The sequence below is a fragment of the Crocodylus porosus genome, unplaced genomic scaffold, assembly GCF_001723895.1.
Source record: "Crocodylus porosus isolate Cpor-Errol unplaced genomic scaffold, CroPor_comp1, whole genome shotgun sequence".
NCBI classification, from domain to species: domain Eukaryota; kingdom Metazoa; phylum Chordata; order Crocodylia; family Crocodylidae; genus Crocodylus; species Crocodylus porosus.
This window is the reverse complement of record NW_017728916.1, coordinates 10,135,000-10,160,731: the sequence shown is the minus strand read 5'-3', so window position 1 is coordinate 10,160,731 and position 25,732 is coordinate 10,135,000.

The window sequence follows — 25,732 nt, the reverse complement described above, 5'->3', positions numbered from 1 at the left end:
GACAGCGGCATGCCCGCACCAGCACGGCCCAGCTGTGGCAGGAAAATGAGCATCGCCCGTCCAAGCGATTCTTTCAGCTTGGCTTGATCACCCACCACTGTTTCACGGGGAACAGTCCCAAGCTACTGGTTACATCAAATCACCTGCCTTCTTCTCCGCTTGCTCCTGTCCTCCTGAAGGTGCTGGTTTGAGGGCCAGATGTTGAGTCTGGGAAGCTTTCCAGGTTGGGGTGGGTTTTTTTGTTGGTAAGTGAGGCATTTGACAGAGGCTTCAAGTGGGGGGAACCTAAACAGTCTGAAAATGCACAAGAGATGCTGCCTGCTAACCAACTAGGAGATGAACACAAATTACTGACAAGACCAGGGAGCAGCGATTTTGTGACTGATTCACTGCCAGCTCCCCCAGAGTTAGTTATATACACTCATGTCACACCGGCGCCACAGCAAAACATGAAGGATGCATGGAGATTAGATGGACGATCCCCAAACAGTGCACAGAAAGGCTCTCTGGTGCAGCCCATCATGATGTAACAAGCTGTTCGACTGCTGGGAAGAAAGGGAAGGGGAAGCCTCCCTCCACGTCGCATGGGTATTGTGCTGCAGCACCCAGCTGCTCTTCCAGGGACCAGCATCCCAGCTCCCCAGCCAAAGGACAGCCGCATGGCCCCACCTAAGGACCTGGTAGCATCTTCAAGGGACAAGGAGCCAGGTGACCTCGTCTCCTCAAAACCCAGACAGAAGTAGTCCAAGCCCAATGGAAGGCCTGGAGGATGTGCAGACAACCCATCTGTCCTCTCCGGTCTCTGGGCAGCAAAGGTAAGGACAGGAGAAGCCCAGACTAAATTGAGCATATTGGATAGAAATGATGCCTTCTGCTGCTGGCCTGCTGAGAGGGGGGACTTTTGTAGAGATCTCTGAACTTTGACTCTCCCCAGAAAGGGGGAGTTAGGAAAAGTGAGCGTTTTGGGGGGGAAGCAGCACATAAGCCAACCTTATCAACCCAAGAGCACAAGGATTTCTTATCCGAAAGCAAAGGAAACCAATTAGCAGCTACCTCTCTTCCCTACCGGCAGCAAAATGAAGGCTGCTTGAGCTATCTGGCTCATCAGCCCAGGTGAAAGCATGCACTTTCAGGCCCCAGCAGCATCGCTTACAAAGACATGGTCTCCTGCTTTGCTGAAAACCACCAAAATCAAGACTGAATATTACCTAGGAGCCAGAGCAGAGATCAGTGCATCTCACTTTCCTCGCTGCAATCTGACCCTATTGCTCAAAATCCCTGGAAACACCCAGGGGTAGCCCCAAGAACCAGGGCCCTGCCCCTCCCGGCTACTGAACGGCAACGAGGAGCAGCCTCCACTGAACATAATCTTCAAAGGCAGCTTGACCTCACTGCAGCAGCGCAGCTGAGCGGATAGTCAAGGGGGCTTGACAATAATGAATTCACCATCTGCTCCCCTTCCTATGCACAGACATGTAAAGGTGATCGCAGGGCAGTCTTTGGACGACCTGCACCCAGTCGTGTTAAGTCAGGTGCATCTCGTATAACCTGCGTACGAAGCACCGCTGCCTTCACAAAAAGGAGGCTACTTTCTGGTTCTTGGAAGCTTTCCACATGCTACTAGAGAGGCGTCCATCTCTCTCCTCCCAACCCACCACATCCACGGCTTCTCGAAGAGGGTGCGAGACCCTGGGACCTATAGTGCCACCACCGTGCTGACGCCACGCGGACTTGCGGCTCCTCTCAGCAGCTGCAGACATCATGTGCCGGCTCTGCCCAAGCCAAGCGAGGCTGGCAGGAAGAAGGAAGCACTTTGAGGACCTACATGAGCCTCCATCCAAGCCGACTGCCCAAGTAACCAAAGCCATGCCTATATGATAAACCAGCCATGCCCAGGCAGTAGCAGGTGAGAGCAAAGCACAGCTGCGCTCCTCTCTTCCAGTAGATCCCAGTTTAATTCCAAGTTGACCGTCGAAGTTAGGTGCCCAAACACCTTTGGGACTGAAGTGAATGATGTCCCTCAAAAAACACGTGCAAGGCAACAGCCCCTTGATTTCATGGACATTATTTCTGCAGAGAGGTTTAACTGACTGTACTTCCACGTGGCAGGGAAGGGAAAAAAAAAGAAAAAAAGCTCTTACTGTTCAAATGATCTGTATGATAGAAACCAGAGTGCTGTAATGCATACTCCGCCCGGGGTACTTTTGAAGCTCATGCTATAGCAGCTTGCTATTTATTTATAAATTGGATTAATGCAATTATCACTGGTTTTCTTGGTCTGCTTCGAGTAAAGCAAACCTTTTAAGGAAACATCCTTGTCTCTTGTCGCTGAAGCGAGCGAGCAAATACAGTCTCTGCAGCGTACTGTTTCCCCGGCCGTGGGCAGAACCAGTTTAGTGGTCAATTAGCATCTGGCACGCCAAGCGAGCAGCACCGTGCCAGCACGCGGGACGCTAGGACTTGCGTACGCTGTGTTTCCATGTGACAATTCCCCCCGACCTTCAGAAAGCCACGGGCTTTTGCAAGCAAGGGTGTGATTATTACTGGGGAGGTCTGCAAAAAAAATTAAACCAATCCACCAAAGTGAAGGAGCAATCTGACTGGAGACCACCCCAACCACGGTTATTATTTTCAAATTTTATGGGGGAGGGGGTCATCTCTTATGGGGGGGGCTCAGTCTCCCCGAGCTCCCCCTTAATTTGCACCCCGCTCTGCTGCCGTGTGGGAACAGCCTCACCGGGAGCATGGGGGGCTGTGGGTACAGGGTCTTCACTTGGCAGTGGAAAAGCGAGCGAGATCCCGCTGTTACAACCCTTCCCGCAGCTGGTGCATGAAATCGGTGTCTCCCCTGCTCCTACCCGTCTTTCCAGAGCCAGCAGGCACCTGCAGAGAGGCCCTGGGTGCTTCCCAGAGATGGGTCCCTGGTGCTGTCCTGGCATTGCCCTGCCCTGGCCCAGCATGGGGGTGGGGGCTGCACCATCCCCACCCAGGACCTGAGCCCGTGGGATGTCACCATGCACTGGGACGCATCCGACCACCCCGACAGCGCACCCTTCCCCGAGTCCCCAGCTCCAGGAGGGGATTACTCTAGCCCAGAGACAGGTGGCACGCCACATTCCCCCCCACTGGCATTTGCATTAAGCGCAATTATGCTAATGCTCATTAAAGCCAAATCACTTCTCCCGCAACAGAGGCAGCACTTTGCAAACCCCGTGGAGGCATGTTCCCGGCCCCAGAGAATTTACAGTCCGGGGGCTCGAGTTATGGGCACAGGAGTCGTTCCACGCATGCCCGGGGGCTTCACTCAGGGCCAGGCATTTGCACAGGCCAAAGGAGAAAACCTAGGAGAGTAAAGGGCTGACAACTGGGGGAGGAAAGAGGGGAAGCTCAATGCCACTCATCAATCAAGCAGACACACCCGCACCTGTCACCACCCCTGCAAAGGCGCACCGGGATTCACAGCCCGTTAAAAGAGGTGCGTCTCCTTCAACGCTGCAGCTGGAATCGGTTCGGACGCAGCCGGCATACGTCGTACGTGGCCTCTCGGAGCCCCCCCTTTGCAGGGCATTGAAAACCATTGCTGTGCGAGTCTTTATTTCAGGAGACAGAGTGAACTGCACGAGGTCGTGTGGCACGAAAGAGTCAGGAAAGCACGGGAGGGCACACATGGGAGCTCCCTTCCTTTCTCCAGCAGAGCCCAAGAGCTTGCTCTCCTTCTTGGGCATGGGGCTGCTCTGGATATTCAGCCTTTTGGCAGGCTCGGGCTGGAGCCTGGGGTCCTGAGGACTCGGAGCTGGTCTGGGCTATAAAAGTTTCGCTGCCGTGGCTGTCAGGGACAAGGCGCAGCCCTGGAAGCTAGGATGGCAGGGAAGTGTTGGGGGACGGGGACGGGGACGGGGGAGGCGTTTCTGATTGTTGCCCCACAGTTGGTCGGTATTGTGGCCGCTGCAAATTTGGGAAGCATGTTAAGAAGTGTGGAGCTAGCCCCGAGGCATTGATGGTAAGTGCTCAAACAAGTATATCAAAGGACAAATACATTATCATACAAACCAAGGGCCAGACACCCGGACGCTCGATTCACGAGAATTATCCCCGCCGAAGCAAGCAGCACCGTTCCTTTGAACTCAGACTGCTCGAGGGAGCCTGAATTATTCTCCTGAATATCCAGGGGGAGGAAGGAAGGGCCAGCCCCAAGATGCAAAGAGACCCCGCGGTGAAGGCAAGACCCACATCGGTGACGTTCCCTTCCAGACCTCCCGGAAGAAGCGACGAGGGGCCTTGCAGTGCAACCAGCATCTCCTGGCCACAGCCCCGCCACCGGCTGCCGTCTCTCGGACCCTGACGGGCCAGAAAAAAACAGCTCTCACCCCAGTTTGTTGCTAAATCCATCAAAGAAACAGCTAGATCTGGACACGCTGCAGCCCAGATGGGGCCTTCCTGCCTGGCTGCGTCTCATCCCTGACATTTGTAGTCCCGACCAACTCCAAGTCCTCAGGACCCCAGCTCCATCCTGAGTCTGCCATTGGCACCAACGTCGCGATTACGCTCCTCACGGTCAGCGCGGGGGCATGATCTTTCCCCCTCCCTCTTCCCTTGTTCAGGTCTTTGGCTTTGATTGCAAAGGCAGAGAAGCGGGGAAGTGGGGGAAGCACTTCCTAGGGGTAGGTAGAGACAGAAAACATGCTCCCCATCAGGGTCATCCAAGCCCTGGAACAGTCCCTTCAGGACCCAGACAAAATAGACAGATCCCTCTCAAGTGGGCAGAGGGGCACGAGTCGCCTCTGATGGGGCCACGCTGCTTCCCTTACCCCTTGACAAAACGCAATGCAGACTGATGTCCTAAAGCTGCACGTCTTCTCCGTCCCTGCCCCCAAATTACGCTCAGAGCTGCCAGAGACCCAAGAGAGAAGCAGACTGTCAGGAGGAGACTTATATCTCCACCTGCCAGCGATCTCTTATGACCTAGGAAGGCCCTTCTCATTCGCCATACCTGAAGGAATAGCAATGGGAACAGCAGACCCGGTAGGTCTCATGCAGTTGTGCGTCACCCATGCAGCACTCGGCCTCTGCTGCCGTCCCAGGAGGCGACATGGATCGTCAGGATCAGCTGAATTTGCCATGGGGCCGAAGGGACGCCGGGTGCCCCAAGTCAGCATCCTGCCATCCGAGCCAGACTTCCCCCACGTCAGCAGGAGCTGTGCACGGGTGCAGGAGGAGAAGGCTCCTACCCTCCATTCGAGGAGCACAGAGGCTGCAACCTTGGTACCACGCTGATGTTTATTTGATAGCCTTGTTCCTCAGGCTCCGGTAAACCCTTCGGTGCAAGCTTTCAGCATGAGGGGCCATGCCATCTCATTTCTCTTTTGCTCCTAGAGTCGCACGTTTTTCTCCTTTCAAATGCTGCAGACCCAGGAACCAGGACCTATTTAAGCAGGGAAAGTTTACGATTCACCTTTCACTTCTCCAGCCGCTTTGACTATGATCCTGAATGAATTCCAAGGCAATTTCCTGCGCACTGAGATTCGGGTGGGCACCTTGGCACTGTCCTCTGTGACTTCAGACTCGCGCAGCCTCTCGGACAGGCACTTTTGGATGGTCAGAGAGATACGGATGCCAGAGGTGGATGCCTGGTGCAGCAAGGGGTGGGGTGTGAAAGGGAAAGACTTAGTATCCTGAAATAGGTCAGAAGGACCCAAGTGCCAGTGCAAAGTCTACCATCAGAAGACATAAAAGCACCCTGCCTTTTGCCTGTTCTCACAAAAGGGGTGGCAAAATAGCTAGAGAGAGAGAAAGCCAAAAGAAATAAGAAAACCAAAATGCATCCACCCTCAGTCCTCTCTCTGGGAGCCAGCCGGGGGGGGCAACTTCCAGCGAGACAAAAAGGGAAGAGCCAGCACATGAAACCACCTTGAGCCAAAATGCCCCAAAAGGACAGCGGTGCAACACCAGGACCCACGACCAGAGCAACCATAGGTCAAAGCCCCTAGTGTAGACAAGGCACAAAACGCCTCTCACGGTCAGAGTATGTGTTGTTTGGGGTCTTCATCCGTAACCCTGCCATAATCCTCAAATACTTTGTCAAATGTCCTACCTTTACGTCTCATAGCCAGGTGCTCACATTCACATTTTTGGACCCTCAAATGACGCCCTTTTCTCGAGCTCCAAAATAGTTGGAACAAAGAAGAGAGGCAAGGATATACCACAGAAGCCACTCACCAATCAAGGAGCAATGTATTGAAATTGTTACTGATATGAGAAAGTATTTTGTTCATCTTGTCATCTCCAGCAAGGTATTTGTTAGTACGAGGGCAATCAGTCCCCATCTACCCCAATGAGTCCCTATTTCCTCACCAATTGACATCCAACCTTAACCATAGTTTATCTCCAGCTTGGACTGCAGTAATTTCGGTGTGTAAGCCAGCAATTTGACCTGAACTAGATGTCCTTGTTGGTTTTACAATAGTCTATTGGTTTCAAGTGAAATTTGTGTTTGCTTTTCTCTAATGACAGTCAGAGAATAGCCACTTTTTCTTCCTCTGCGGCTCGGAGCCCAGTATGTGGAGAAAAGGTCACGCAGTATCACCTAAAATGAAGTCTAATAACAGAACAGCAATGAATACAGTACAATAGACGGGTAAGCACAGCCGTGAGAATTATTTCACGCAAAGGGGAAACTGATACAGCCTGTGTTTTCTCCAGCTGAACAAAAAGATAAAACATCACTTGTTGCTGGGCTATCCCTGCCTGTGTTACTCCACTGACATACAAAGATCAGCCCAGTGCTGTTAGAAGAGGATTTGTGTCCAGCTGAAAAACAGCTGCTAGTATTACCAGCTTCTTAATGTTCAATCAATTCAGTCAGTACTTGTAGGAAGATAGTTGGACCAGTGAAAGACCCAATGAGGACAGCAAAGTAGTAATGAAGAACTACGAAACTTCATGGAATAACCCCTCGTTACAAGGATAAATCAGCCATGTGGTGAGCGTGGAGGAATAAAAAAAAAAACCATTGACATTATCTGTAGCCATCAATCGATAAGGTGATGTCTTCAAGGTAGACCTTGCCAATGGTAGTTGGACAACAGTAGAAGAGAGCTGAAGGTATTTAACTTAGGACAGAACTAGGAGGAAATAGCTCATGATAGACAGGAATGGAAATACATCGAGGAGGCCAAAACTCTGCAAGTGCTGGTTGACCATTGAAAGGAAGTAAGTATTACCAACAAGCCTACTGGTTTTGAGCCTGCCTAGGTCCGGTTTCCATTTGGTTCCCATAAGCTCCAGGATGATCAGGCTTCTTCCAGAAGAAGGTAAGTTCCCTAAAGAGCCGCAATGGCTAGCAGTTGACACAATACTGAAAAGAAGATGCATATCTTTGAAGTTCAGGCATTTAAGTGGTGCAATGGTTTCTTTAGGAGACCTGGGAGAGTCACCATCATTTAACGTCTTTAAGTCTCCTTTGAAGGGCAGTGATCTAGTTCAGTGATGCTCAACCTCTGATCTGTGGGACCCCCTCCCACAGCAGTGCTGGGGAGCAGTGGCAGGATTAGTTGCTGCTGCCAAATTTCTGGACCCATGGGGAGCTCCGTGGCCTGCATAACGTGGCCTATGTGCTAGATCAGGCTGGTGCACTTGGCTGGATCCAGCGTACAGGCTCAGGTTGACATACGCCAAGAACAGACCCCGCACATCAACCCTGCAGAGGACTGTGGTCTACCGAATGATCCCCATGCTACTCATCCATCCTTGGGGCTAGAAGGTTGAGTACCACGGCTCCAGGTCAGCTCCAGTTGTTGGGCTACACAGAGGAGTCACCATGGGCAATGTGGGCCTGTGCCACAGAACATCAGACTAGATCGTCCTAATGGGCCTTTCCAGCCTGACAAATTGATTAAGCAAACCAGACAAGGATGCAATAGCATCTGTTACTACAAAGGGCCCTTACATGCACACACACACACTTTGTGAATTTGTGAAAAAAGAAAATTAAATCCCGACTCTGCATCCATTCGCCTAAACTTTCCAGACTTGATGATGCCTCAACCAAGGTCTATCCACCCCAGAAAGGAAAAGAAGTGCCTTGCCATTGTCGACGGCTGCTTCTCTTTGGGAGAGTAATTCTCAGCAAACTTTTTTGTGCCTTCCTCATGCTTATGAACGCTGCAGAGCACAGACCAGCATCGCCGCAGGCTTGGTCTGACCAGCTATAACCAAACAAGGCTGAATTTCAAATACATTTGGAAAACTCTGCTATCATCCCAGAGTAATTAAATGTGAATTATTTCTATGTTGGGCTTCAGTGAAGAGTGAAGTTCTTGAAGAACTGCATCTGACCAACATATTTGAAAACCACTTTTGCCTCTAGCACAAATCCCAGGCCCCCGGACAGAGGCAGTCTTTATAATAAACACAATGTAGGTTTTGCCAGCAAAACAAACTTTCCTTCACAAATGGAAATTGTGCAAGAATACATGGTTGCTGGAATCACTGTCACATTCCCAACTTGGGATGAAAAATGTGACCTATCCATGACTGAGCCATTGATCTCCAACCAGCATTGGTCGAGTTCCCACTAAAACCGAGCAAGATTCACATGCATTTCAAGCAGCATGTTTGCCCAAATTTATTAATTAAAACCTTCCTTCAAAAATACTGCACATGGGGTGAGGGAAGGCATAAGGATCACTGCTTGCAAAGTCTTTGGGGCTCCCTTCAACAAAATGAACTAGACACCACATTCTGCTTCCCTGACTCACTCGGAGCCGTACTCTGTAGACTAGTGCAAGAGATGACGCATAGAGGTTTTGCTCAGTCTGAGAGCGGATGACACAACAGACTTGCAAATCTACCCGATTTTTTTTTTTTAAAGCTAAATTCACCCTTCTTAAGTCACAGAGAGTGCAGTACAGTCATTTTGGAAAAGGCCTTTGGCATTATCTTCGTAGCGTATGTTCATACCTACTATCAGCATTAGCTTATGGAGTAGCAGAATCAGACCACCTCTTTACTCTCTTATATGACAGCAGCTGACCCATTGGATTAATAATTTAGCTCTTGTGATTGCTACAGTGAGGTGAGTGGCAAATGAAAAAGAGTTTTCCAAAAGCCCTTGCAATGCAGGAAAGGAGCCTGGCATTTTAATTAAAGCTGTGTTTAACCTGAGTCCATTTTTACTGCTTAAATCTTCCCCTAGAAGGACAAAAGCAAAGCAAGGGGCTCCCGTCGGGTAGCAGTTTTTAGGGTCATAGGAAAGTAGGGTTGGAAGGGACCTCAAGAGGCCATCTAGACCTATCCCTGCACAGGGCATAACAGTCCCGGACTAAACCATCCCAACTAAATAACTAAGAGCACTGAAGAATATTCTATTTGGGGGTAAGTCATCAATCCCACATCTCCGGATGTTTTCCCATCTTCTTCCCGCATACCTATCTCTAAAGAGACTGGAAGGTGAATAGCATCATTATTCCTCATCTGCCTCAGCAGTTTCTTCCTCCCTTGCCTTCATGATCCTGTTTGGGATCAACTTCATAGCCACCCTTGAGGATATCAGAAATACAGCTCTGAGCCACGCAGCTTTGTTTGGGGTCCAAACCCACTGCAGCCCTAAGCTTTCCCTTGTCCGAGGTTCAGCAACACAGTGACTGAGCTCAGGCACCTTGGAGGACAGGGGAAACAAGAGGTTTATGCAAAGCCAGATGGGTGTCCTAGCTCAGAGCACAATTTGTGGCTGCAAAAGCATCTCCCCCAAAAAGAGAATTCACCTGTGGAGAAGTGCGGGTCAGCAGCCTTCACTTTGCCCTGGAGTTGCAGAGAAGCCCTGCCAGCCCAGAACACTTGCCATCTTCCTCCCCCACCTAGTCCCAGTCACTTCTGGATCTCACAACTGCCAGCCCAAGAGAAGCAGAGACAGCAGGCACTGCCTGTCACCACAGCCCTTGCTCCCTGTCTTCAGAGCCCCCAGCAGCCAGTCTAGAAGAGGCTTTGGAACAGATGCAGAGACCTACAGGGCATTTGTACATGCCATGTTTTTTGCCCTTTCTTGCACTGCAACAGCATAACTGTTTGCACAATCTGTTTTTTTGGATGCTTTAAAAGTCTTTCTGATGCATTAAACTAAAACTGCTCAGATGTAGTTTAGTTTGGCTCACCGCAAATTAAAGTGTTGCATTCATGGATTTGTTGCATGCAAACACAGGTACTCAAAGACATGTAATGAGCCTCTTTGTCCACCAGATGGCACTGTGACTTTTTTGCAGTTCACTCTTTTGAATTGCTGCCACTTTTTTTTTTTTCCTTGAGCCATGTGCCAGCTCCCTGCTCCCACAGCTGCATGGCAGGGCACAGGGTGGGGTCCCTGGGCCAGAGGGACAATGTGGAACTGTTCTCTTCTCCTGCAGCACCAGCCAGGGACCAGGCTTAATTCATTAGAAAACCTAGTACATGCAAACACTGATGCAATGCTCCAAAGCTTAATTCACTTGAAAACCTAGTACATGCAAACACTGATGCAACGCTCCAAAGCTTAATTCATTCGAAAACATAGTATATGCAAATACTGATGCAATGCTCCAAAATAAGCAAGTTTAAATTTTATAAACCTATTTAATTTAATGAGAATTAAACCCTGTGGCATGTACAGGCACCCACAGAGTGCCTGTGAGCCAAGGGTCACAGCAGCAGGAAGCCTCTCTCAGCAAGAGCAGCCAGGCTATGTCAGAAATATGGCTACGGAGACTCATTTTGGTTTGGCTGCTAAGCTAGAAAAAAACAAAGAGGCCTCAAAAGTCACCCCTGGATCAAGCTGTGCGGAAAGGGAAGGTTTTTAATCTCACCAAAGCACGGGATAAAGATCATTTGGCTCAGTGTAACAAGGTAGAGAGTTACCATTCACTTGAACCTGTGTCCCAACCACCCAGGTAAGTGCCCTTACACCACCTCACCCACTAGTGCCCTTAGTTGTGCTCAGCATAAAAGATTCAGTCACTGTAACAAAGTAAAATAGTTCCAGCAGCAATCCAACATACACACTCCCCCTCAGAAAACACAGCTGTTTTCTACACCCCAAGCCATGCTGGAAAGAGATGCCCTTCCAGGGACTCGTTGCCCAGTTAGATACCTTTTTTACTAAGTAGAGACCTATATAGGATGCCAGGTCACCCTACATTTAGACCTAAAAAACCCTCTAGCATGCCTCATAAAACACTACAGCTGTGGCCAAAATGCTAGGGTATTAAAACTTTGAGGGAAGTTGATGCGTTTAGGGGCCATTTCTGTAGAACTCTATGGGCTCCGGGTTTCCTCTCCCAGTGAAGTTATGAAAGGATTAAAATACTCAACATTGTTTTGCTTGGATCAGCTGACATTTGTCAGAGGGAGATTTTTTTTTAAACCACCTTTTTTCAGCTGACTGCTTGTAAGAGTTTTAGACCTTGGCACCCAACGCTGTCTAAATTTTTAAAAAATAAAGTTATTCTTGGAAAGAGAAATAAAACCATTGTGGAATTACAGAGCAAAAGGGAAACAAAAGGGAGGAAGAGATTTTTTTCCCCTATCAATTTCCAGATACTTCCCTCCTCGAATTTTTTTTTGATGGCAACAGTTGAGTTTTACATGAAAAGAGCAAGTAGCTTAAGATACGTAGAGTAGCAGCAACTCTACTGAAGTTTCATGTAGTGCAAGAGATAACTATATACTCCAGTACAGGATCATTTCAATTTATAAAACATTCCTACAAAATACATTGGGAAATATTATTAAATGGCCCCATACAAGGGCTGCGTACTAAGGAGTAGGTGCAGCTCTCTCCTTTTTTTTTTTTAACTGAATCCCTTACATAAAAAACAAATCTTTTCTTTTTAAAAACAGAAGGGTTTTTTTCCACTGTGCTATTTTCGAAGAATAAAGACAGCTCCTGCTGAGATGTCTGTTTAAAAGTTCACTACATTCTGCTGCCTTATTTTATTTAGCAATGATGAACTAAAAGAACGCTGAAAATCCAAATCGAGACAGCAATATTTAAAAAGCCCATAAAAAAAAGAACGATTTTGACTGCAAGAAACATCTATGCTGAAATTCTGAACTCGGTCTTGCTGTTTTGTTACATGAAAAATAATCCATGCCCTATTCATGAAACATGCTCAACATACCACTATGATGAGTACAAAACAGGCCTTTAAAGAACATGATAAAATAAAAGGTGATTTTTAAAACACTCGCATATTTACATATAGCCTTTTACTCAACATTAACAATCACATTAGTCCTTCTCTACACTTGGCCCATCCTTTGGATATTTTGCATAAGTATGCATTTATTTACTAATCTTCAAAGAGTCCCTCTTTTTCCTCCCTTCCACTGTAGTCATTAGAGGTCACAACCCTGTAGGAAATATGGGCTGCCATGGTAACACAAAATGTCTGCTGCAGGCTTAATGTAATTCCTCCCTAATAGGAAAACAACAGCACCAAATCCAGTCTTTGATAAACTGGCTTATATGTTGTAAGAAGCCTCCACCTACCAAGGTGGCTATCACTTTATACCAGCTTGACATGAAATAAACCCAACCCAAAAAAGAAAAAACAGGACAGATCTACCTCGGCGACTTCCCCCACCCCCTAGTGCGTCACCAAAAATATGCACGGGATAGGAGAGCGCACAATAGCACAACCATGTACTACGAACCATGAAAGTTTCCGGAAGTCTTGAACAAGATTCTTGGAACAAATGTGCTGCAAGGGTCTGCCAAACGCGTCAAACACGCATCTACAAAGTCTCTTTAGTAGCAGGATAGATGCTGTATAGACAGCTCCTGGACCTGCCCAATGCGAGACCCAAGGCGGTCAAACCCAGCCCTTCACCCACTGAGACCGACAAGGAGGGCCGGGCCCTTGAGATAGCGTTTAATCCATGAGAATAAAGCCAGTTTTGTACATCAAGCATTTTGTGATGCTTGGATGCAGCTTTTCCATTATTTTGCCAGGGAGAGAAGTAAAACTCACCATGCAACAAGCAAGTCCCGGGATTTGTAGAGCTGCAGGCTGGGAAGGGACCTCAGGACTCATCTAGATCGTCTTCCATCCGTTCCCCCTGTATTCCCAGGACCCATTAACCTCCTACTAGCTTGTCTGACTTTCCCAACATGGGACTCACTCCTGATGGCTCCCTCCCTTCCCTCCACCTATTTATTCCTGATATTTTGTTGAGCTGCACCCAACGCATTGGCAGGTTTCCATTTCCCAGATTCTCTCTCTCCTCTCCTGCCAGAGCTTTGGGGTTTGGGTTTTGTTCCTCGGGGTTGCCTTCGATCTTGCACCACCAAATTGGGCAGAGTAAATGTAGCGGCACCCTCACTGCAGATACTCCAAGGTGTCGTGAAGCTATAATGCAAGTGCCGGGAGCTGAAGCCGTGCCCCCCGTGGGACCTGCTCCCTGCATAGACCCACTAACTGCCTTTCTCCGGAGAGGACGATGCATCACAGCCAGCAGTAGTACAATTTTTCCTCCTTCAGCCTACTGCTACAGATAGCGGGACAAAAAAGCCCCAAGGTGATTGAGAAAACCCTTGAAAACTCCCACTAAATTATAAAATCCTCTGCTGGGGAAGGGTTTGAAGATGATCGGGGCATTTTGGCCCTCTGCACTATTTGCTTCCACATTAGCCCTCTGAAGCAGGAAGATTTGGAGCAAATTTCACAAGCATGACTTCTCCCACGTCCCCGATGAAAACAAATGCCATTCTCTGCCACCTCAGACGCCGTGGTCGGTAGGGAGCGCCGCACGATTTGACTCATCTCTTTGCTAATGCAGGGATCCAAATGCAAAATCTTGAAGCCGGAGGTGCCAGGAGTCCTTGAGACAATCCAGAGAGGACTCTGGGCCTACAAACCAAGGAATGAATTACGCTCCTCTGCATAGAAAGTTTCATGGCATCCGTGACATGTAATATTGATAATGTATGAGGCAACACAACAACATTCAAATCGCTTCCCAAAAAAACCCACATTTCTTGCAGTACCTGCCAACTGAGTAAATGCTACCGTCTACCTCACTAATTTGCACTAATGCCATGAAGTTCCCTTGCAAATTCCTGCTCGTTGCAAATTAGCACGGAAAACGAACGCGCTACAAGAGGGCGGCTGCCACCTCTTGCAGCACGCTTTGTTAATTTATTTGGACAAGTGTAGCTTGGTTTTAATCATTGATAATTTGTCCTCGTATAGCGGATGCTAGTCAGAGAGCTGAAGTCTACTTTGCAAGAGAAGTGAAGTTTTCCCCTTAACAGATCTCGCTACAGTGTTCTTCTATTAATCAGTGCTAATAAATGTGGAGAAATCACTGTTTTGCGCATGTTGATTATGGAAGCTGCAGATCAGGCAAGTGCAAATGAGCGAGGCTTGGTAGAGACGAGCGACTTCTACTTTGTGTCACTTGCAGATAATAGCAAAATACTGATTATTGTAGTTTTTGATCAGATACTCATTAGGCGATGTGTGGCCTCTGCAGTTACAACAAAGGGACTAGTAATTCCCGGAAGAACAGGGAAGGTGCTGCCTGGTTTTATAGCTGCTCAGGAAACGACTAGGAAGCCCATCGTGGCCGGGGCAAGGAGGAGGACGTCGGAAGTAGACGTGAACGTGCTTAAAGTCAAGACCCAACTTGTTACGGCATCGGGTACAAGGGAAACGCTGAACAGGGGCCCTGAGTTTCCCGTGCTCATGGCTCGGAGAAGGATAGCAATTTGTAATAAAGCCTGCTTCCCGACGGTGCACACAAGCTAAACCCTCCTGCAGGGCAAGCTGCCATAGCAACTTGCAGCACAAAACCGCCCCCTACACAGACGATCTTCAAAATGTCCGCAAACTCCAAGCGTGGCCTGAAGGAATAAGGGAGGAGTCGCAGCCGCTCGCTGCCGACCAGGAGCTGCCTTCTCCTTTTGCACAACATGGCGCTGGCGCGGGGGAGCAGAGCGGAGCGCTTCCATACGCCCTTTCCATCGAGTCTCCCTTCGGGTACGAGGACGGACCCATCCCCTGCCCTCCAACCTGGGGCGAGGCGGTACCCCCCGAGGATGCATCTCCCCCAGCAGCCGTGGTCCCAAGACTTTCTGCAAAGCAAAGCGCCCCGCAACCTCCCACACGGGGAGGGTCGGGAGCAGAGAGGAAGGCCAGCCGAGGCTCCCGCAGGAGTGGAAACCCCAGATAGCGCCGGAGCTGCAAACTGACCCGTGAGCAGCAGCGGAAATTCCTCGAATTTTGTGATTTCAGAGCATGTAAACCTTCTGTCCAAAGCACAGGAGCCATCCTCCTACTGAAAGGCCCGATAACTCCCACAGCTAGAACAGGCCTTGCAGCCAGGACCGTCTCGCTCAGGCTATGGGAGGTGTCCCCTTGGAAAAAGGGCAGGATCTTGATTCTGGCATTCAACCTGGACCCGGTTGCTCTCTCAAACAGCAAGCAGGAGTCAGGCTTGGATGGTGGCAGCCTGATGGCAGATCCTAGCTGCTCCACCTATCTCCACATAGACCTCAAAAGTCACCAGGAAGAGCTTCGAAAGGCATCAAAAATGGCACTATACCATTTACCATAGACCCAAAAACCTGACACAGGAGCCTTCATACGGACGTTTTGGCACTACAACTGCCCCCCGGCCCTGGAGGAAAAAAAACAAACTAGAAAACCCTTAAAAATACCATCTAACCAGCGAGCTGCAAAGGTAGCAATGCTGCAGCACCCACCACCCCTCAGCCTGCGCACGCTGCTTCTGCAGCGCCACGAGCAAGCAGGGCCTTGCCCAGGAAGAGCGGTCGGCTCGCCAGACGCGGGTTCTGCTCCACATACTCCAGCCGTGAGCCCTGAAGTTGCTGGTGCTATCGCATCCCGTCTAAGGGCGACGATGGACACATTGGAAACACTTCCAAGTGCAAGGGAAACCATATGGGCCTAAGGCAAGCAGCCCCCCGCTTTTCAGTCTCCCTTGCTCAGGGGGACTCTGTGCCCCCACAAAAGTCAGGCTGCTTTCTCTAACCCCCCTCCCGTTCCAAAATCCTTGCATTGCACGCTGAATACACATGTGCTGTGTTAATAGGGAATCTCATCGCAATCACTTACAGCGTTTGTTTTAATACATTTCACGTATCGATACATTCAATTCAACTATTAATAAACATCTATTAATAAAGGAGCCATTCATCTGTAGAAACAGCATAAGATGTTGCCTTATAGTTCCCTATAAATAAAACTGTACAGCACAAGCACACTTCTCAAATCAGACCAACACAAAATAAAACTGCCAGTGCATTTAAGAGAGTATAAGACCTGCCCATTACTGGGCCAGACCATAGGTCCATCTTGCCCAGTTTCCAGGCTCCCATTTATTCAATCGCACACTGGAGCCCCCAAGTCCTCAGTGCTTCAGGCCCTAAACATTGAACGTGCTGCAACAGCTTTGTTTTTTTTAAAGGAGGGATCTTATTTAATGAGCCAAGTGTGAGCATAATCAATAAGCAGCTCCCACTGTTACTCTGAAATTAAGTTCAAGTTTAAAGCTGTCCCTGCATTTTCATTTTTAATGTGCACCCATTTTTCTGGGCTGGAAACAGCGCTCCAAAGAGGAAGGTACCAGAACGAAGCCGGATGTTTAGCACTGGGGCGAGTGATGCATCTCACTTGCAGAGGCAGCTCGTGAGAGTCGGACCCTTGCTTTAGCAGGATGATCCCACTAAACTAATCAGAACGACACAGTGAGCATTGATACAGAGATCATGGGAAGTCTCCGAATTTTTTTTTTTTTAATTAAAATTAGGTGCGAGTCAGTGTACCCAACAGCAGGACAAAAGTGCTTCCCGGAGACAAAACCTTGTGCTTAGGAGATAAGGAGGGATGCCTGCATGCCTGCCTCTGTGCAAGACAGTTATTAAGGACTCCCAGCAAACCAACAGATGAACCCCCGGCAAAATAAAGGGTATCTGCAATCTAATCTTGATCCCATCTCGAGGTTAGGAGGAATGGAAAAATTCCCAGAAAGGAACCAGAGACTAGCCAAAACCAGAGGAAATAACCTGCCAGGGGAGGGGAAATCGATGAGCTTGAACATTGCAATCCCACAGAAAAGCCCAGTACCCTGAAAGGACACCAACCCAAATCCCAAAGAAAGCATGAAGTGGGAGGGAAAAGGGGGCAGGGAGAAACATGCCTCCATTCATTTTTTTGGTTGGCTCGATACAAGCAGCAGTCGTTTGGGGAATCCTTCCACAAAGCCTAGCTCTAGCTGCATCCACTTTCACACGTCCCCTGATGGTGTAAACTCCAAACTGGAGTCTTCACACGGGTGAGGCATTGGGAATTGGGGCGGGGGGGTCTCTTTAGGGGACTTCAGTACCGGCTGGGAAGGCGTTTGGAGAATGCAGACCTAACTTGCAGGACAACAGCTGCCTGGGCTTCCAGCCAGAAAGCAAAGGACATCATGCTCCAAGCCAACACAAAGCTTAAAAGGAGCTTTTAAACCACACCCCAAAGGTTGTGGGTTCAACCGCAGCAGCCTGGTAGCTGTCCAGCATTGCCATTTCAGAGGTCATCTTTAGGTTTCAGGATGAACATGGTGAGGACAACAAGGAAGCATGGCCAGTGGCTCAAGTGGTCTACGGACATGTTTCATTGGCACACGCATGGCTCCTGGATCAAGGTCACCTTCCCGGCCCGAGGAAGGCATTTATTCTGAAAAAGGAGCTTGTATATTCTGGAGCGACCCATAGATGATGTGCCCCAAACAAGCAACCTCCCCATGGGAGCAGGCCATTTAAGAGATATTCCTTGGTCTGGTCATGTCACTCAATCCAGTCTGCCTGATAAAAGGGACCGAGAGCAGCAGGGTTTGGACCATCTGCACTGGTGGACCCTAAAACCAGCCCCCTTGAGCCTTCTTCCAGTGACTACATCCATCATATTATCTATACAAAAAAAAATTGAGCTGGGGAACCCTTCTTCTCTGGGAAGCAGCCCCTTCCACATGGTGTTATATGAGGCAGGAGCATAGGGTCCTGCACCATGCACAAGGAAACCAACTTCTGATACAGAAAGAGAGAACAAATTCACAAGCAAATCAAGCAAGCATGAGAGCATATGTACTTCATGCTCGGTACATCAGCTAAACAGTCATATTCCTCCCTCCTCGTGATACAGATCCATGGCAGCACAAGACCCTAAAGCATTTATCTATAGGAGACCCCGTGCCCTTGGGAAGGCTTATTTATTCCCGGTGTTGAAAGTAGTGATCTCAACTGCGCTGGAATGAAGGAAGAGAGGAGGAGAAGGTCAGAACAAGTCACATAACCACACAACAAATGCATGCAAAGAAAGAAAAGCCCATGGTTTAAGGAGCCCTGAGTGCTGCCATCCATGTGGCAGACCTCCTACGTCTGTCTACACTACAGCATCTTGGGTGGGGCACAGAATTTGGGGTAAGAGGGGATCAGAAGACACTTAGTGAGCTAAGGAAGGGTTTTAGCAATGGAAGAATGGTGTCAGGGAGAGCCACGGTAGGTGCCTAAAACAACTCAACTTCCACCTACTCCATTGGCTTGCATGTGCTTTTCATAGCTCCACTGCTCCCCTCACCGAGGCCCCGATCCCACAGGAGTATATAACTTTGGCCACTGTAAGCAATTCACTCACAGCCCAAGGGCTAGCAGCTGGAAGAATAAAATGAAGCTTGGCCCTCCAATAGCATCAGAAGAGCTCACTACAGTACCCCAAGGAGGTCAGAGCACATCACGTTCAGCCCATGCTCAAGATCGGGACTTCAGTGCCCATCAGCAGAGCAGCCAGCGTCTTGCCAGGCTTGGGTAAGTCTGAAGGGAAAGCGCAGCATTTGGCAGGGAGCTAGTGAGAGGTCGTCCCAGTGTTTGCTGCAGTCGGTCAGAAGGCAGGAGGAAAGCTGCACCTTTCTAGACTAAATGTAGACCTTTATAGACTAAATATAGTCCTTTTTAGACTAAATATGGATCTGCATCTTTACAGACTAAATAAGGCAGAGACAGAGAGCGCAGAAGCTTTCGTGAACCCAAGTTCACTACATCAGATGCTATGAAAGGGTGTGCAGAATGCACAGTATGAAAAAGGAGAGAGAAATTAGAATACCATGAGAGCCAGGGGGCAAAGTGAGTATTGCAAAGGTTGAGCTTTGATAAGCTTTGCTTAAGTTTAGGCCTAGAGTGAAGAGAAGGGGGGAAAAAAACACACACCAACCTTAAAGAAAAAAGAAAATCACTTTGAGGAGATGTCTTTTTTTAAAATAAAAAAAACTCGTAATCTCCATCAACGAGGAAGAAATCTACATTTGTTTTAATTCTAACATTTTTGAATGATCGTTTTATTAGATTTATCAATAATTTAAAATTCTCACTGTTTGCTGATCCAAAATGATGTCTCATTTGCATAAAAATATCTGTGCAATACTAGTTGATGGTTCTGTTGTTTGGGGGGGGGTGTTTACACATTTATTGTATTGAAAGAAATATGGTTTTAATTGGCTGCCTGAATTGTTTGCTTTTCAGACAGCATTATTAAAGTGTAGGCAAAGCATCGTGCTATATAGCTTTGAAGAAAATTGGAAGTGATTTAAATTGTAGATACTAGCACAGAGATACAGATCTCATGTATCAAATCAATTCTTTGTGTAACAAGGGGTAAAGGCAAGAAAACCCAAGTTGCTGCAATGTCATTTGTATTTCTTTACATTGCCTTTATCCTTCAGGGAAGGGGCGGGGGGGAAAGGGCCACTTTTTAAATTAACCACACAACAGCCATAGCATAAAAGGCTCCTCCCAATGTAAGTATGTTATTTCGCCTGGGAAAGTCCTTTTTATAGCAAAGCATTTTTTGAGGTGAGAGGCCGATTCTTCCTTGGGAGAGAAAAGGCACTTTTGTGAGTTGGGTGTTTTCTATTGTTAGTTTGTTATAGTTTACATGATTTGTTGCCCTCTTGTCTGGACTTTAGTGTGTGCACTTGGATTTTGTTATAAAAGATTTTTGGAACTTTGGCCTGGTGTGCGACTCGATTGGGAGCGGGGAGGGGGGAAATATCAGCCTCCCCCCATCCCACCCCCGTTTTCTGACTTCCTAAGAGCTAGCCATCTTTAGTGGAGGGGGGAAAAAAGACTGGTTAGACAATCGAGACAAAGATACCAATATAAAATGGTTAGGAAAGTAAACAGAACAAGTCCTGGACGTTTCAGTGTTATTCAGCACTGTTTATCTCCCTTTACAAATTTGATACGTTTTGGGGGGAAAAACAGAAAGAAAGTCAGTTTTATGTAAAATAGGAGGTTAAACAAATTGTAAGAATATTCTACACAAGGGAAACGTATTCGTTATTTTAAGACGCCTCAAAGCCAGATTTCAACCAGCTGAAAAATCCAAGAGCTAATCTCATTTCCTTACTTGTTCTTTCTAACAAAAATTGCAATATTTACCAATTTCAGCGTCTACTAGTTGTCAGATAAATTTCAGAGCATGAAAATGTTACTGGTTTTAGCTACAGTTACTATTTCTGCAGTGTTAAATCCATGGAAAAAACGTAGTACCAAAAAAATAAATAAATAAATAATCACCTGTAAAGAATTAGATAACAGAGTGAGAAAGGTCTCTGACTTTCAGGAAATACTTCCTACTGGATTTAATTAGAGATTGCTATACTAAGCCTCTCCCTTCCCCCCACCCGCCTTTAAAGAAAAAGAAAAAAAACACTTCAAATATGCAATAATATGACATTTATTTCATGCACAGGCTTTTTAGTGGGGGTATAAGCCAGGAGAATCAAGTTGTTTGAGAAACATTTTAAATATAGCTTTTATTCTAAAAATGTTTTTTTTTAAATAAAAGGAACATGCTTCTTATCGATCTATTTGTTAGAAAGGGCCAGACATCGAAAGGGTTATTTACCGTGTGTTCAAAATGCAGAGAGACCCAGTTCTGCTCCAGCACCACTTGTTGTTATTTTATCTAGGCTCACGTTCGCCAGGTTTTCAGGATGCTCTGTGCATTTTTTACTGCATAAACTAGGTATGATTTCCCCCCCTCCCCTCCCCAAAAAAATCTGATTTTTTTTTCTTTTTACAGCTAGTGGCATAGTTTGCTTCTGTCACTCTAAATTGAGTGTTTTCTTCTCCTCTCTCATCTAAGATAAGCTGCCCTGATAAGACCGTATTAAATATCAAATAAGCAAGAGCCTCTGCATTTAATTTAGACCATTTCAGGATGGTACATAATTTTTTTCCCCCCTCCCTTATGTGTGTTTTTACAACAGGATTTCAACACCAGCCTGCAGTTTGGACTTGTGCCCTAATCACCTGGCAACTACCCATTTTTATCATTTCTTCTGTATCAACATTTTATTATATTAATTAGCGGTAATTAATCTAAGCACATATGTACATTTGAGTCTCTAATTGTGCACAGCAACATTAAACCTGTTCCAGTGTCCTGTTCTACTGTAACCTATTGGTTTTATTATTATTATTATTATTATTATTATTATTGCTTAAATGGAGACACTTCACTTCTGCAAAGACATGCTAGTGATTAATAAAAGCTCTTTATGTGCAGGTAATGAGGCATCTGATTTACTACCATTCGTTTAAAAAAATAAAGAAGAAATGATATGATAAAAATTTGCATGTAACCAAATTATTTATTTACAGCTCAAATACTTCCTAGGAAGCTATGATATCAGGCATTTGAATTAAACCAACAAAAGCTGTATCATGGGTCAGGCTGAAGTGCCTTGGGAAGGTATGCAGGAGACAGTGCCATTTGCAAGATCAAGCAACATTTATTATTTTTTAAGTTTCTGCCTGAACTTTAAAAAAAAAAAAATCTTGGTTTTCATGAGCTGGAGAATAGAAACCAATTCATTCTTGAGATTATGTTTCTTTGTGCTAGCATTACAAAACGAGATCCCATAAATATATTTTCAGGAAATCTTTTACTTTGTAGCCTATTTTGCTACTATAGCAATACACTTCCCAGATTTAAAAAATGCTCATATACTATTCCCAGGTTCTCCATTCATCAAGCACGGACAGCGACTTTTATCTTTTATATCCCTATTTTAAAAAAAAAATTAAATTTTTCAAAGCAGCAGCAGCAGCTAGAAGTCTGAAATTGTTTGCATGCATCTTACCCCCCACCCAACAGCCTCAGGAAAACAAAACTAATTAAAAATCACCATCATTTGTATAGCATGTAATATAGAGAGAGAAAATAAGCAATGACTTCATTCACCGATATCCCACTTCACCCTAAGTGGATCAAGTGAAACTTCAATGACTACAAGGTAGGATGAAAAATGGGATTTTCCCACTCCTCTGCCATGTGCTAACAGAAATTTTTGGCACCAGTGGCCCCACTACCTCTTAACGAGTTGAGAGTCCAGAGCAATAGTAAGTAGTACATAACGTAGAGACCTTACTCTGTTTATCGAGTATACAGATGTGAGCTAAGAAAAAAGGCAAGTCACTGAGCATGTGCAGAAGGCAGCACTAGACCATCAACGTCTTTGCTATGTGGAAAAAATGTACAGCAAAAGGAAAAAACTGTGGACTAAGTTCTACCTGGAATTGCCCCAAATCAATTCAACATCAGTCGTCACAGACATAATATTTGTCCTACTGAGTTGTGAAATTAAAAGTCTGTTTCTTCTTTTTTTCCCTTCTTTTTTTTTTTTAAACTTTTTGCTTGTAAAAGAGACACAATGCATAAATAAAAGTGAGGAACCTGTATATATCTGTTCTATGCAAAAATGCCCAAAGAAACCTTTTCAATTTGCAAAAACCTGCTTTATGCCTAAGACAGATAGACTTCAAGTGAGAAAGCAGCTTTCTGCATATAGTGATCGAGGAGGTTTGTGTTTGAAGAACTGTATATGGGCTGCTTCCCAGACTTCCTTTAAAAAAAAAAAATCTAGCTGTTGATTTAATGAATTATGATAATCCTTTTTCTTTTTTATTTTTTTTTTAAAAAAAGGAGCTGTGAAGTTAAGATACAAGATGAATCATGCGATGCATGTTATTTTGCTGGATCCAATAGCAAGGATTTTTTTAAACTACATTAAATTAATTGTAACGCTCGTGAGCAAATGTTTCACAGAGTTTACGGTTAAATTCCACTTTCTGAAAATATAATGAGGGTAAAACATTTGGGCACATAACGTGGACAAATATAAGGCTGAAACAAACCTGCAAGAGGAATGTTTTATGTTCAAATCACCCAAATATTTCTCTCAACAAAATACTGACCTTTTTCAACTAAATTGTTCAAAAGATAGTTTATTTTAAAACTATTAATAGTCTGTAATTTATATCTATGTATTTTCTTACAAAGCCTCCTCTGTCAAAATGTCCACTAATTTACATTTCTTGCAAAATTACTGACATGATCAAAACACCATGCCTTAAATCACAGAGATTTTCCTGTTCCCCAATTTTCATAAACGTTGTTAATAAATGGTGGGCATTCCCTAAAGCTACTAGCTCCTTATCTGAAGTAAATCACAAGACATCCAGGTGAGAGTCATTCTTTTAAATATAAAATCAATTAAAAATAGAACATATTTTTATAGGAATTGTTGTGTTTGCATAACTCAGGACTGAAAAGTGTCGCTGAAATCAAGATATTAAAAATAAAAGAAAGTTTTTTTTAAAAAAACCTACTTCTACAGATTACAATCTAATTAGCTACATGCATCATAATTATTAACGTAACTACAGCTAGTCAGTTGCCTAGTGTTACATAATATACGATCCAATAAATAAGGATTTTATAACAAAACTAAAAATAAGGGTCTTGATGCAAATTAAACTATAAAACATTATGTTCAATGCTTGAACATACTTCATGTTTCATTTTTTAAATTATCATTTAAAATCCAATAAAAGAGGTGTCATAAAATAACGAAAACAAACTCGCTCACGTTTGGTGTTAAAAATAATTGAATTTGACAATTTTATGAAAGGGAGTTTGGACGAACAGAGCTGCAAAGACACAAATAAAACACGACGATTGAAAAATAGCTAGAAGATCCTGACTTGTGCTTAACAAACAGACACATTTGTTCAAATGCAAGATGAGATGTACAGATGTATATTCTGCATGGTGAGATCTTGCGTAGCCTGGAGAAGCAAAGCCACCAGCAATCCCAAAACTCAGCTAATCTGCCCAGCTCTAGGACATATTAATTCACACCAAAAAAAATGCTTTTAAACAAATGTACGGCGAGGATTGAAAATGGAGGCTTTCTATCAAGTATGTTACTCAATTCTTTCCTCACAGCAACACAAGACGACAGCCTTCGAATGTCACATCATTCAAAATGTGGAATTTCTTCTAAAATCTGTCCCTTGTCCTGACTACATCTCTAGTCTCTATTCTACAGATTAGCCTCTACTTGCAACAAATGCTGCCGGTCTGTGTGTCGAATGTGCGCCGACGGTGCCACAGGAAAGGTACCGCAGTGATTTATTCTGCTTCAAGACACATCCGAGTAACGGCAGATCCTGTTGCACTGAGTACGTGGCTAGTTTGGTGAAAAAGAAAAACAATCAACCAACTTACATTAAGTGTTGGCCGGGTCAAAATTTTGAATAATGGAATTAGACCAATTGCGCTCGTTGGATTGTAAGATTTATATCGTGACGTGGTTGGCTGCTGCATTTTTCCCAAAAACCTTTTTAATTTAATAAAAAAGGATCTTGCTTAGCTTCTTCCTTTAAAACTTTAGAGGAACTTACAAAAAGAAAAGAAAATCGAACAGGAAGAGCACACCCGAGCGATGGACACATTCTTTGAATCAAAATGCTCCAGTGGGGTTTTCAAAGCACTAGAAACGCACCCCAGCTTGGAGGATTAATGGCTCTCTCATTTACTAAATACTCTAGGAAAAAAAACAAACCCTCACAATCTGAACTATGTTTAAGTTATACATGTAAGCTACCAAAAAAAAACACAACTTTTTTAATACCCTGGTGCCCCCTTTTGGCCTGCATAGATCAAGGCATTTTTCCAGTTAAACTTTTATTATCAAAAATACAGTAGTGTTTCACTGGTGAAGTCTTAATTTAGACAGTTAGCTATTCCCCCTATTGTTATGGCCCACTGTTACCGGTTATTGATTTATCACATGTGAAAACAAACACAAGTAGCAACCTGAATGTCAAAGAAGGGAGCGTTTTCTCATTAGAAAAAAAAAGAAGAGAAAAAAAATCACCCTCGTCCAGACTTTTGTTTTATACAGTTATCTTGATAGCCCTGATTGTAAAAAAATGACCCATTCATTACCTTTGCTACAGTACACTCAATGGGATAAAGCCGAGGCTTGTATTCAGATGACAGCTTTCTCTTGCTATATTTGTGCATGTAACACGGAGAAAAGAAAGACTCCTAAAGTTGGTAGGGATGTTTGATTTGGTGCCTGCCTTCATTGCAGATGGCATGCCAAGAGCATGGCGGAGGCATTCAAACCGTGCTAAACGCGCTTTGAAAAAATAAAATAAAATGAAGTAAAATGCCAAGATTGATATAATTAAAAACAATCCCATCCTTACGACTTTCATATCGGAGCGCTAGCAATTATGCCATAGAAACAAGATCTTTCCACGTTCAACATCACTGTGTGAAGACGAGCTTCTTTCCAGCAGGGATATTGAGTCCTGCCATCTGAAGGGCCAATGAAGTGTGAAGTA